General features: G+C 44.8%; 1 pseudogene; it reads right to left on the reverse strand.

Moving 5' to 3' along the window:
- Positions 1-1,863: 1,863 nt before the first annotated feature.
- LOC137373251 (ral guanine nucleotide dissociation stimulator-like 1) overlaps positions 1,864-14,793 on the reverse strand; it is a 75,972-nt pseudogene continuing 63,042 nt past the window's right edge.

The following is a 14,793-nucleotide window of genomic DNA, read 5'->3' on the forward strand; positions in this document are numbered from 1 at the left end:
CCAACCTGACCCAAGTCCGAATGCTGGACACAGAATATAGACCCGGTTCGGGTCGGGTAGCCACGGTTTACTATGCAATGCCTAATAGGCAAGTTCATCTTTGAAGTACAATTAAAATCCTGAAATAAATTTACTTTTCCCCTCCACATAGAATATTAGATATGTTTGAAATGTTCATCTTCAAATGCAAGCATTATCTGAGGCATGAAATGTTAGCTATGTAATGCCAATCTATTCCTCCTCAGACATGTTGCTGCTTTATTTTCCCTCAGGGATATCAATAGTTATAAAGTCTTGGTTTAGACATGGCTTAGAGGTGTTGAACCAGAGCCCAGCCAGCAATGGCTTTGTCTTTTTTAAAATATAAGATGATCATTGAAGCATTTCAGTTAAAAAAACAGACACATCGAAGCCACATGTTTTGTATAATTAAGTGACGCCTGACTGCAATGTGACCGTGGGATTTCTAATGCATAAGAGCCAGCACAACAACTTCAGTAATAGGCTCTGAGAATTAAGAAGGGGTGTGTTATCCGGTTTACTCCATTATTTGAGGCTAAGGGATACCATTTCTAGCATATACGAGGTGCTTATTGAGAATAAACACAAATTAGATTGATTTACTCTATAAGCTCTTAGCCCAATGGAAATAGTGCCAGGATTCAACATACTATAGAAGCATTCAGACTCTTCTTCCTCATAAACCTCCCTTCCTGAGATCTTCTCTCCCCTACAATCTAATAAGTTTTCAAAACCTGAGCTTAACATCTAATCACCCATTCCTGAGCTGCTTGGTCTTGACTTACAGACTCTCTTCCACCTTGGTGGCTTCCCGTACTGTGGGCTTTGGCCTTTCACATAGGCTAATCGATAAACAATACAGTACCACAGCAATAGTGATCCACTTCTCGATCACCCTGGCTTTCTTGTCTGGCTTCAGCTTGACGTCTTTGAGGATGGTGCTGATCATACATTTTGTGATGATATTAAATTGTATGACCATGGCCCGGATGGTAGATGCCAGGTGCTGATTTTTCTTTTTGTGCCGCTGAGACCAGATGCACCCCAGGCAGTGGTGGACCACTACTTTGTTGAACAGTTCCTGATCAAATGTGAAAAAGACAAAGATTAATGATGTTTCCAGTACCATGGACCACTTAAACACTGAAGTAAAGACAAAAATTATCCATTTAAGGGTCAATTAGCCTTGCTGCTTTGCAATGGTACAATTAAAGCTGAAAGACATGGTTTGCCAGTGTCCATGGGCTGGATTTTACCAGCCCTTGCAACATCAGCGGTCGTGGCGGGAGGGCCCAGAAAATGCCTGTGGGCCTCAATGCCAGAAAGGCCCCGCCCCATATTATGCCGGTGAGGCCTCGTGGCGGCCCCCTTGCCGCTCAGCGATGGGAACAGGATTTAAATATGTTATTTAATGAATTAATTACCCACCTGCTTCTGTCGACCGTCCTGCTGTCATCTTCCGGCCGGTTTCCCGACTCCCTCTTCCAATCAACATCAGTACAACACTCGCTCCGTGATTCATTTCTAATCAACTTAGATAAACTATAAATTCTGAAGTAATTTCAAAAATCCAAAAGGAAATACAACTGAACTTCAAAGCCAGTGGACAGAGTGGCAAACTCTCCAGGAACTCATGGCTATTCAGTGGGTGTCTTGAATTAGTTTACTTCAGATTGCCATTCAAAACGAAAAGTTTTATACATCATGCCTAAATGAACACTTGGGCGCATCACTATTCCATTCAGAATTGATTCTTTCATTTGTGCTGACAAATCCAATTCGTAATTCTGCAATACTGTGATGTTTTTTGTGAAAATTAGTACAGATGGCTAAAATGGTTCTGTCGGAGCCAAATGTATGGCACGTTGGTGATTTCCATTGCACAACACTGGTCTAAAAGATCACTGGTGAACGAAGTGGCAAAACGTCATTCCACCAATTTAATTAATTCCATCACAATCCATTGCATAATTAAACCATCTTATCTTTCATAGTGATTCAAATACTCAATACCTGTGAGTTACCATTGAGCCCTGGAATTAACAGTTTAACTGGCAGCAATTCAAGCTCTTTCTAAAGATGCTTCACTTTGAAACACAGAAATTACAACACAGAAGGCAGTCAATTGGCCAAAGGTGTCTGTGCTGGTCCTTACTCTCAACTGGATCCATCAACTGCAATCTCATTTTCCTGTCCTGCTTCCCAGATCCTGTTATATTGTTCAAATGATGATCCAATTCCCTCTTAAATGACGTTATTTGAGGTAAAGCATTCCACACTGTAATAACTGGTCATTTAAAAAACTCTTCTAACTGGCTCCTTTGTCCTGCTACAATAGTTTAAATGTTACATCAAAAGCTGACTGGTGAGATTTGCAATACAGCAAAAAAACAGATTCTCTTTTGAAGGAATGGAATTTGGAGTAAGAGTGTTTCTGGCTCTTATGTTACTCTACCTGCATGGTATAATATAACTTCTCAGTGATGAATTGAAAATAAGCTCCAGAATAGCAATTGCAGCCATCATCAAAAAAGGGGAACATATCTCCCCCAGTCCCACCCTCCACCTCCATAGCTTTTAAAATTGAAACAATTTTTTTCATTGCTACACAAAGATTAATCTTACTGTCCAGCTCCTGTTCTGCCACTTCTTGCTGCTGAAATTGTTCGAGGAGTTTCTGGGCCTGTTTCTCCAGTTCTGAGCCTGGCATCGTCTGCCTCAGGTGTTTGAGAATCTTCTGCAGGCATGTGTAATTTGGAATGTTGAAGTTTTCAGAAAACTGGTCCAGCCAGGCTTGCAGAATCGAGGCTATTGCGCTGGAAATATACATGCAAGACAGAGTCAGTAACTGTTTGTCAGGAGAAGCAAAAATGTTTAGAAATAAAATTCTAACTGGTAATTTGGAAGCTTCTAATGTTGTAATTTTAAACTCAATAAATTAAGGCTGTTTATTTGTAATTTATTCTTGGGATAAGGGTGTCACTAGCAAGGCCAGTATTTATTGCCCATTCCTAGTTGCCCTGAGAGGGTGGTGCTGAGCTACTTTCTTGAACTGCAGCAGTCCATGTGGTGAAGGTACTCCCACAGTGCCATCAGGGAGGGAGCTCCAGGATTTTGTCCCAATGAGGCTGAAGGAACGGCAGAATATGTCCAAATCATGATGGTGTTTGACTTGGAAGGGGACTTAGAGGTGATGGCGTTCCCAAGTTTTCATCTTTGGCAGTCACATATATGAGCCTCAGGGCTTATATAAAATTATTTTGCATGCATTTGAAGATACTTATACAAACAGGTCTTTGTGTTCGGATTTGGCTTTTTCCAACAGTCAGGCAGAAGTGGGTTACAAAAAGATCTTTACAAACCTTCACCAAAATTCCAACAGGACGAACCAAGCAAATAAAAGCTACAAGTATAAAGATGACTTGGTTGCTTGGGCTCTGAGGGCTAAATCGCCAAGGCTTGGACACTCCTATAATTTTTTTCTCAAAAATATACTTTATTCATAAAAATCTGTAAAAAATACATTACAAAGCAGTTCAAAGCAGCACTAAGTTGACATTCCAAAAAGTGCAAAGGAAATCAGTTTTCTTCAATTATAGGAGTCAGTTGCTTCCATTCCATTTTACATGCCATGTACATTTTACAGCTCAGCCATATTCAGTGTATACAGCCTGAGCGGTTTTCCATGGGTCCAGCCCCTCAGTTCACTATGGCAGGAGGACCCTTCCACAGTGGTCTTTCCCCATTGATTCTTTGCGGCGGCTGCCCCAAGCTTTAGTGCATCCCTCAGCACATAGTCCTGGACCATGGAATGTGCCAATCTGCAACATTTGGTCGTGGACAAATCTTTGCGCTGGAAGATTAGCAAGTTTCGGGCAGACCAATCTTTCATCGAATTGATAGTCCTCCAAAAGCAGTTGATGTTTATCTCGGTGTGTGTCTCTAGGAACAGCCTGTAGAGCACAGAGCTGCTTGGTTTGAACCTCGACAAACACCACTGCATCTCTTTCCACATCTGCTTGCAAAGGTACATTCCAGAAAGAGGTGGGCAACAGTCTCTTCCCCACCACCGCCACCTCGAGGGCAGCGTGCAGAGGGGGTAAGACTCCGGACATGCAGGAAGGATCTGACGGGGAGGGCCCTTCTCACCACCTGCCAAGCTACGTCTCATGGTGCTTGCTTGAAAGTTCTGGTGATGAGGGATTCTGCCAAATGTCTTTGGCAGTCTGCTCGGGGAACCGTCCGACAGGATCCACCATCTCCTTATGCAGTCGGGCCTTGAGGACATTCTGTGAAGACCACTGCCTGATGGATTGGTAGTCAAAGGTGTTTTTCCGCACAACCTTTTCCACGAACGATAGGTGATACGGCACGGTCCAACTGGATGCCGCATTCTGCGGCAATGTGACCAGACCCATACTTCACAACACCGGGGACAGATAGAACCTCAGCACATAATGACACTTGGTGTTTTCATACTGGGGCTCTCCACACAGCTTGATGCAGCCGCACACGAAGGTGATCATCAGGCTGAGGGCGACGTTGGGTATGTTTTTACCGCCCTAATGCAGAGGTTTGAACATTGTGTCCCTGTGGACACGGTCCATTTAGCATCTCCAAATGAAGCGGAAAATGGCTCAGGTGACCGCCACGGTGCAGGAGTGAGGTATGGGCCAGACCTGCGCCACATACAGCAGCAGCGTGAGCACCTCGGATCCGATGACCAGGTTCTTACCCACGGCGGAGAGAGATCGCTGCTCCCAGAAGCTGAGTTTATGGTGTACCCTGGCTACTCGCTCCTTCCAAGTTTTGGCGCACACCCCAGCCCTTCCGAACCATATCCCCAGCACCTTCAGGTAGTCTGACCTGACGGTGAACGGGACAAAGGATCGGTCGGCTCAGTTCCCAAAGAACATGGCCTCGCACTTGCCGCTGTTTACTTTGACTCCCGAGACCAGTTCGAACTGGACACAGATGCTCATTAATCTGCGAACGGACAGTGGATCCGAGCAGAAGACAGCAACGTCGTCCATTTACAGGGAGGTTTTGACCCGAGTGCCTCCGCTGCCTGGGATTGTCATTCCTCTAATGCCCACATCCTTCCTAATGGACTCAGAAAAGGGTTCTATACAGCAAACAAAGAAGACAGAGGAGAGAGGACAGCCCTGCCTGACTCCAGATTGGATCGGGAAAACTTTCTGATTCCCACCCATTGATTGAGACTGCACTACTGATGTTTGTGTAGAGCAGTTTGATCTAATTGCGGATTCCCTCCCCAAGCCCCATTTTGGAGAGCACGTCCATCATGTATGTGTGCAATATCCTGTTAAACGCCTTCTCCTGGTCCAAGCTGATAAGGCAGGTGTCCACCCTCCTGTCCTGTACATAGGCAATCGTATCCCTGAGTAGCAGGAGACTATCAGAGATCTTCCTGCCAGGTACAGTACAGGTCTGGTCAGGATGGATCACCAACTCCAGAGCAGACTTGACCCGACTGATGATGACTTTGGACAGGATCTTGCAGTCACCATTCAGCAGTGAGATGAGCCGCCAATTTCTGATCTCCGCCTCTACCCCTTCCACTTGTTAATGAGGGTGATAATGCCTTTCCTCATGGATTCTGACATGCTGCTGGTCAGAAGCATACTCTTGTATACTTCCAGCAGGTCTGGGCCGATCCAGTCCCACAGAGCCGAATACAACTCAACCGGTAAGCCGTCGCTTCTGGGAGTTTTACTCGTCTCGAAGGACCTGATGGCCTTTGCCAGTTTGTCCAGGCTCTCCCGCATACTGACATCTAAGACCTCCATGATAGATGACTGGGAGGCCGTGCTGTCCCCGGGCTTCACGTCATACAGCCCAGCATAAAAGGATTTGCTAATTCTTTGTATGTCAGACTGCGAAGATGTTACCGAGCCATTCTCTTCTTTCAGGCTGCTGATCACAGAGCTCTCTGTACCTTTTGGAAGAAAAAAACGCAAGCACGTCTCATCCTGCTGAACGGAACGGACTCTGGACCGGAAGATGATCTTGGAGCCTCCGTGGCAAAGAGCGAGGCCTGCCGGCTCTTCACCTCTTGGAGATCCTCCTTGACCTCAACCCCCATCGACTGCAGCCACAGCAGATTTTGCATTCTTTTTTGGAGTCAGGACATTTCCCTCTGTGTGTCTCTCGTTTTCTGAACACCTTTGAAGGTAAAGAACTTCTTGATATTCTCCTTGATCGCCTCCCGCCAATGCACTGGAGACTCAAAGAGGGGTTTCATGGTTGTCCAACGTTTGTAATTCCTTTTGAGTTCCTCAACATTTTCTGAGGTGAGCAGTATAACATTGAGCTTCCATGTTCCCCTGCTAGCCTGCTGGTCGTCTTGTAAGTGACAGTCGGCCAGTAAGAGGCAGTGGTCAGAGAAGAACACAGGCTTGACGTTGGTGGATCTGACCATGAAAGCACGGGACACAAACAGGAAGTCAATTCTGGAACAGGCAGACCCGTCCAGTCTTGACCAGGTGTATCTACGCTGCACTCCATCTGCAGAGTTGCTAAAGATGTGGTGCAGCTTGGCTTCTTTTACTGTTTCCATTAGGAATCTAGACGTAGCGTCCAATTTGCTGTGGTCCTTGCTGGATCTTCCAGCTGCGTTAATAATGCAGTTGAAGCCACCACCTAGAATGACCAGTCTGGATGTTGTCAGCAGCAGTGGGAGCTGGTGGAAAATGGTCAGCCGCTCGCTGCATTGAGCCAGGGTGTAAACGTTGACCACCCAGAGCAGAGCAGTATTGTACATTACATCTGCTACGAGGAGTCGACTGCCCACCACCTCCTTAACTTCGGAGATGATGAAGTTGCTTCCCCACAGCAGAATACTAAGGCCAGAGGAATGGGAATCATTTCCCCCGACCAGATTGATGACCCTTGTGACCACTATCGCGACCATTGCCTCTAGGTGCCGAGGTGCGGTATTCCATACTCCCGCAGAAACAGCAGGTCAGCTTTGACCTTGGCGAGGTTAATCAAAGCAATCTTTATATCCATTTTAAAGTTGTGTGTTGCTTCCCACACCAGGTGTCCTTGTTAGTCCTTGTCCTTGGGTATGTTCCTGCATACCAATAGTGTACACAAGCTGTTTCACATTTGTCGGGCTCAGAAACCCCTCCTGGTTACACATTGTGGGGGGGGGGGGGGTCTTGTTCCGCTGGGGTGTCAACGGGGGGTCTTCTAGGCAGCAAGGCTTGGGCTGTCCTCTGCTGTTGGTGTTTTTCCCCTCCGTTCCTCCTCGAAGACATTGCTGCTCCTGGCTTCCTGGAGCTGCAGTGCGCCAGATGCTTCATTGCTCTCGGTGTCCCGGAGCTTGGATGCGCTGGGCATCTCGCTGGGTTTGGGGCACACTGGGCCCATCACAGCTTCCAGTACCCTGGAGCTGGGGGGCTTTATCTTCCAGCTGCTTTGAGTTCTGCCGTTTCTTTTGCAGGTGCCATCGTTCCAGCCCTTCCTCGTCCAATGCGGGGGAGCTGCCATAGTCTGTCTCAGACGGTAACCTCCTCTTGTCACTGGTTTGGGTGCTGGCCTTTTCCTTTTTTGGAGGTTTCTTCTTTGTGGTTTTCCTTTGTACCATTTGCCACTGACCAGTTTGTCCATCTGCTGCCTCCTCCTCTATTGATTCTGTCTGCCCGGCTTCCGGGCACGGGGTAGGTGTTGGGTCGCTGCTTGCAGCTGCCTCCCCTTTCTTCTCCTTCTCAGGTAGACTTTCCTCACTGTGGAGAGGATTGCTTGTCTCCTTCCCAGCACCAGACGTATTCACTGTTCCTTCTCCCGGCCTTTCCTTGGACCTTGCCGCCTGAGCATAACTGAGGCAATGTTTGGGGCAGGTTTTGTAGAGCTGACCTGCCCCAGAGCACAGGTTGCTGCACTTATTCTGTTTACAGTCCTTGGTCTGATGGCCTTCCTTCTTGCAGTTCTTGCAGACGACTGTGCTTTGGTTGCCATGTGACCAGATTTGCCACAGGTGTGACAAACTCCGGCTGCCCCGCATAGATCAGGAAGCCTCAACTTTCTCCAATTGCGAAGCTGGAGGGGGATGGATGATGGCTCCGTTGGCCTCGACCTTCAAGGACACTCCTATAATAGAGGACAGTCAGGTATAGTTAAGGATATCTAATGAGATGCTCCAATATAGTCAGCTTGCCACTCACTCACTTTCAGCTCCCTGTTTAGTACTGGTGACCATATAGCATTACTTACTAGGCAGTTTAATTGGTCTTGTCATAAAAAATAAGCAGAACAAGCGATCAGTTGTACAGTGAAGCTATTACAATATTGAAACCCAAACCTTTAACACAATAAAACATCCCATGGCACGTCACAGGAGGTTAATCACACGAAACCTGATACCAAGACAAAGATGAAGATATTATAATAGGTGACCAAAAGCTTGGCCAGAGATTGATTTTTCATGAGCTTCTTAAAGGAGAGAGGTGGAGATGTTTGTGGGGTGGATTTTTAAGCTTATGGCCTAGACAGCTGAAGACCATACTAATGGTGGGGCAAAGGAAGTGGGAGATGCACAACAGGCCAGAGTTGGTGGAGACCAGGAGACAATGTAGGTCGGTGAACACAGGAGTGATGGGACTTGATGCAAATTAGGATATGGACAGAGTTCTAGATGAGATGAAGTTTATGGAGGGGGTATGTTACAGGAACTTTATATTTTGCCAAGAATAAGCTCCAAAAGCAAAATTTTTTTCACACAACAATTGAGACTTAGTGAGACTGACAGTGCTGTTCCAGCAACACATGGTTTCACTTCTACAGACCCTTGCCAATACTGGGTATAGATGAACATGCATTTTAAAAGCTGCACATATAACAAATCTAATCTTATTGCACAGCAATTCCATATTCTGTTGACCAACATGGGCTCTGTGGAGACAACCGATTCCATTCCGACTAAACTAGCTGGCAGGGGGTGTGGTGGGGTGTGGGTGGTCAGGTTGCAGTAGACTGCAGTGTCATGCAGTAAAAGCCTTATATTCGTAGAAATATTTTGTACTGGAGGGACTGTCTTTACATCATCTGACTTCAGTGCAACAACATTCAAGTCAGTTGGCATAGTTAAATCCAGGGATAAAAGCTATTTTACATCAGTTCCAAAACCTTGATGGGCCATATTTTTAAGGGTGCTGAATCATATTGGCTGTAAAAACATACAGCTTAGGAAATGAAGTACTATAATTTTTGCAAACATCAGTCGATGCACAAAAGGGTAGAATTGGAGGAACACAGAAATTCCAGTATTGGGCTTGAGGAGGCTGCAGAAATAGAAGGGCAAGGCCAAGGAAATTTTTAATTTTGTTTGGGGGTGGGGGTGGTAGTTATGTTTGTTAAAGAAAACAGCATCTCTAGGTTGAAACACAGTGGAAACATGACCTGAAGAAGAAGCCAAAGTTCATTTGTTATGTCAAGGAAGCCTCTCTTCCTTAACCATTTTCATACTGCTTAGGAGGACACGTTACATAGACTTGAATAAACACTCAACCAGTGACATTGCAGAAAAAGTTTAAAAAGAAAAATCAGTTCAAAAGATCGCCACTACGAGAGGATACCCCATTAACAAAATCTCAGGTGGAAATAAATTACTGAGTTAAAGAGGCTCTACTCCGCTGACTCACAATGCATAGAATTTAATCTGTACTGTCTAGAAAACTTGGCCCAAAGCACTCTTCTGTAGTCCCACAGAACTGAAGTCTCTATCTCCAATGTATACATACAAACATCCGAATTAGGAGCAGGAGTAGGCGATTTGGCCCCTTGAGCTTGCTCCACATTTGATAAGATCATGACTGATCTGATTTTGGTCTTAACTCTCCGAGTTAATCAAGAATCTATCTAACTCTGCCTTACAAATATTCAATGACCCTGCCTCCACTGCTCTCTGGGGAAGATTTCTCATCTCCGTCTTAAATGGGAGACACCTAATTTTTAAACTGTTTCCCCTAGTTCTGGTCACTCTCATAAGGGGAAACATCCTTTCAGCATCCCTCCTGTCAAGTCCCCTCAAGATCTTATATGTTTCAATAAAATACTCAAACTTTGAAACTTCAATGGATACAGTGCCAAACTGTCCAACTTTTCCTCATAAGAGAACCACTTCATCCCAGAAATCAGTCGCGTGAACCTTCTCTGAACTGCTTCGAATGCAGTTTTATCCTTTCTTAAGTAAGGGGACCAAAATGTTACGCAGTACCCTCGGTGTGATCTCACCAATGCCCTGTACAACTGTAGCAAAACTTCCTGACATTTATATTCCATTCCCCTTGCAATAAATGACAACATTCCATTTTCCTTCCTGATCACTTGCTCAACGTGCATACTTTTTGTGAATCATCTACCAGGATAGACAGATCCTACTGTACCACAGAGTTCTGCAGTCTCTCCATTTAAATAATAATAATACTGCATTTCTATTCGACCTGCCAATGTGGACAAATCCACATTTTCCCACATTACACATCAACAAAATTATATCCCTACGGAGTCATCTGAAATCTCTAATCAGCTGCACTGTACTATATTATTTACTTTCATGATTCATTATCATTCTTTCAGTCTCTGAAACCATCACTTCTTAAGTAGACACTGAAAGTACTCTTGGATGGTGGTGGCACTGGAGAAAGTGTAAGGAGGTGATCGAACTGGAGAAAGTGCAATCTTGGATAGTGTAATTGTAGTATTCTGGAGTTCAGGTTAATTATGCATGGATGCACTTTGCTTACTTTCCTCCGATTGTGGCCTCTTGAGCATCTCTGATTTTAATTGTTTCACCAATGGCGGCCGGGCCTTCAGATGCCAAGACCCTGAGCTCTGGAAACTCCACCCGAAGGGGGGAATTTTATGATCTACCCTGCGGCAGGTTTGGAGGTGGGGAGAACATAAAATATGCTGTGATGGTGGCGGGGCAGGGGTTGCCGCTACCATCCCGCCTCTGTCAAAATTTAGTCCAGGGCAAGAAGGCCTATGAACAGCCTCCCTCACCACCGCCCCCCCCTGCCACCGCCACCAATTGAGGCCCTTAACTGGGCAGTTAACCCCCAGTTAAGGGTCTCTTCCCGTTGCAGCCGCAATTGGCCATGCGACAGGCGACCCTGTTGCTGCATGAGAAGCACGACATAGCAAACCGTGATCTGGAGTGTAAAGGCACTTAGTGCCTATACAAGGGACACTACATCGGGAAAGGGCGGGGGAGTGGGGTGTGCTGAGAGCCAACCATCCCCCTCTCCCAAGCCCTTGCTACCAACCCGACTCTCCACCCACCCCCCCCCCCCCCCCCCCCGCCCCGCCTCCCACTCTGACCTACCTGTGGCCTGGGTCCAGCGACCCTCCTTGGTCTCCACAGTGGTGCTGCAGTTTCTGGCATCTGATTGGCTGGCAGCTCTCCAATGTGAGATTTTCAATGACAAGGTCCTTGCTCCTGTAGAAATCCCGCCACTGTCCATGTATGTGCCTGATTGACACTACATTCAGTGAGCCTTCTGAAGCAGAGACAACGTGGGGATCACATCATCCATTTTTCTGGACATCGTGACCTCCGCCGCCACGATAAAATTCCCCTCTAAATCTCTGCCTTGCTCTCCTCCTTTAAGACTCTCCTTAAAACCTACCTCTTTGACTGTGCTTTTGGGCATCTACTCTAATGCAACCTACTGTTGCTCGGTGCCAAACTTTGTTAAATAATGCTCCTCTGAAGCTTCTTAGAACGTTTTACTACATTAAAGAAACTACATAAATACCAGTTGTTGTTGCTGTTGAGATTTGTTTGAATAAACACAATATTCACATGTTGAAAACCACTCTGCTGTTTAAAACAAAAACAGCAGCTTCAAACCTCCCTCCACCCATGAAACTTGGATTAAAGTGGATGTTAATTTGCCAAACAACATGTCCAACTAGCACAGTATTTTAACATGAATTAGACTTTCCTCAATTAGGAAATGGTGGTATTTTGGCCCCTGTATGTACTTCATCACTACATACCTCCCAGTACAAGAGACAGGTACCTTGTAATGTTAATTAGGACTAATGTAGTCTAACGGACTAGCTTTGCTCATCTAAAGTGGGTGAGGGGTCAACTCCCTTATCTCTTTAAAAAATACTCAAGCTCTTTATGACCACTACGACACAATCCTTATTGCGGACACAACTCAATGTATTGTTTGATGTAGTGCACCAGTTTAGCAAGCATTTCTTATAATGCACAGCCCCCAATTTCACCGAGCTTAATTTCACATTAGCAATTATGGGAAGTTTTGTTGAAAAGCTGTTTTGATGCTTTATCTTTTCTTCCCCACTTCGAGCTCCGAGTTTAGTTAAAGAGCAGCACAAAGCAGAATAATCCTGGGTTTCATCCCATATCTCTCCTGAGTTAACATGTTTGATCCAGAGCAGTAAAATGACCTCAGCATCTGGGTGGGGGGATAAACTTAACTAGGGTTCCTGTTTATCTTTGATGGCTTCCGCAGAATTGCATGGATGTGAAACTGCCTGCTCTTGAAAGCATTTATCTATCAGGATTTGACATGAATAATAACCACTTGGGGGATGTACTTGAAGCCATGAATTCAGGAGTCAGCTGGGCAAGTTAGATTGTGACACAATGCAAAACATTCAATAGCAACACAGAGTTGAATGTCTACCAAGAACAGGTCACGCTCCAGATGTATGACTGCACCTAGATGATGATTTACATTTTTCTTCAAACTTTGAAAGGAAGTTTGCTAGACCTCATAGTGAGATTGAGTGGTGGAGTGGGGCATAAAGAGAGGGGGAAGGAGGAGAGGAGCCCAATTCTTCAATATTTTACCCTGACTGCAGAGTCCAACAATGTCAATCTAAGGTAAAAAAAAATCAAGAGCTTGATATTGAAGGAGGAGCAATTTTCCACTGAAGAGTTTTGGATGTTTGTGTTGATACAATTTGTATGATAAAAACCTCTCTAATCTCCAGGAATGTAGGGCAAATATTCGAGAGGCAATCAATCATCTCCTTTAATGTAATTGCTATGGCCAAAAAGTTATCAGCTGAGCAGTGGTGAAAATTCTTGTGTGCCCTAACTGAGTTTTGAACAGCGACCCCAATTAACCATTCTTGAAGCACATAAACTGGCAAACAATTCCACCAACATCCAGAGCACAGAAAAGCAAAGAATGGAAAGAATGAAAAGAGGTGGAAAAGGAGGAGTTCAATGTGTATGCTTTTTTCATTTCTTTCCCAAACCACCAGATGAAGTGGTTTACCATGCTGAGCGTCTCCTTTATTGGGGGAGGGGTGGTTGAAGGGAGATGGAGTTAAAGCGGCTGACTATAACTGGCTTGCCTTGCTGCAAAGATACAATTTACCAGCTAGCTACAGGGTGTTATCTAGAGGTGTTATAGAACCGTGCAGAATGCAAATCATTGAATTCATGAGGCTGCAGGATGGTTGTGCAAAAGAAAACACTTGCTACCAAAACTGATTTGCTGCATTAAATTTCATCTGCCACAAGTCCACTGATTCCACCAGCTTGACTGTGTCCTCTTGAAGTCTATCATTATCCTCCTCGAGTTCATAATACTTCCAAGTTTTGTCCCAAGTGCAAATTTTGAAAATGTGCTCTGCACACCCAAGTCAAAGTCATTAATATAGATCAAGAAAAGCAATGTCCCAATATGGATCCCTGGGGAACCTCACTATATATTTTCCTCTAGTCCAGAAAAAAACTATTCATCACTACTGTCTGTTTCCTGTCACTCAACCAACTTCAAATCCGTGCTCTCACTGTCCCTTTTCTTCCATGGCCTTCAACTTTGCTAACAAATTTGTTATGTGGAACATTATCAAATATCTTTTTGAAACCCATGTACACCATATGGACCACGTTACACTCATCAACCCCTGACCTCATCAAAAAAATTCAAGACAAACATGATTAAACATGTGCTGGCTTTCCTAAATGAATCAACATTTGTCCAAGTGACTGTTAATTTTGCCACAGACCTTCTTTTCTAAAAGCTTTCCCACCACTGAGGTTAAACTAACTGGTCTGTAGTTGATGCGCATATCCTTACACCCTTCTCTGAACATAAGGTATAACATTTGCAATTCTCTAGTCCTCCATAACCACCCTGTATCTAAGGAGGACTGAAAGATTATGGCCAGTGCCTCTGCAATTTCGACCCTTACTTCCTTTAGTATCCTCGGATGAATCTGATCTTGTCCTGGTGACTTATCACTTTTGACTTTTGCGTTGACACAATTCTTCTTTGACCTCTCTGATCTCGAGGAATAATGCAAATATTAGAGAGGTAGTCAAGCGGCTTCTTTAATGTGATTGTTATGGTCTGGAATGGTGTTCGCCACACTACTATGGGATGCTTTTGTGGAAAAGAAGTTCCTACATAACTTTACAGGAACTGCCCGCTGTCCAACAATTTCTTTTCACATTGTTGGAATCTGCATGAAGCATAATTTAGGCACACATTAGATCGAACTTACTTTCTGAATACGCCGCTCATTTCTTGAGATCTTAGTTTTCCATGTTCTTCACAGTTTGGACTGTCCAGGTTTCCACGCCTGCAATTGGTCATAAAGCACAAATGAAGTCATTTTCAAGAAGCACTTGCATCCAGATTTGGCTATCACTCATTAAAAAATAGTTATCCTCTTCACTATCAACTACAAGGCCAATTTTTGTGCATCAGCAAATTTCCCAATCATGCCTCCCACATTTAAGTCCAAATCATT

The sequence above is a fragment of the Heterodontus francisci genome, chromosome 8 (genome assembly GCF_036365525.1).
Source record: "Heterodontus francisci isolate sHetFra1 chromosome 8, sHetFra1.hap1, whole genome shotgun sequence".
Lineage (NCBI taxonomy): Eukaryota > Metazoa > Chordata > Chondrichthyes > Heterodontiformes > Heterodontidae > Heterodontus > Heterodontus francisci.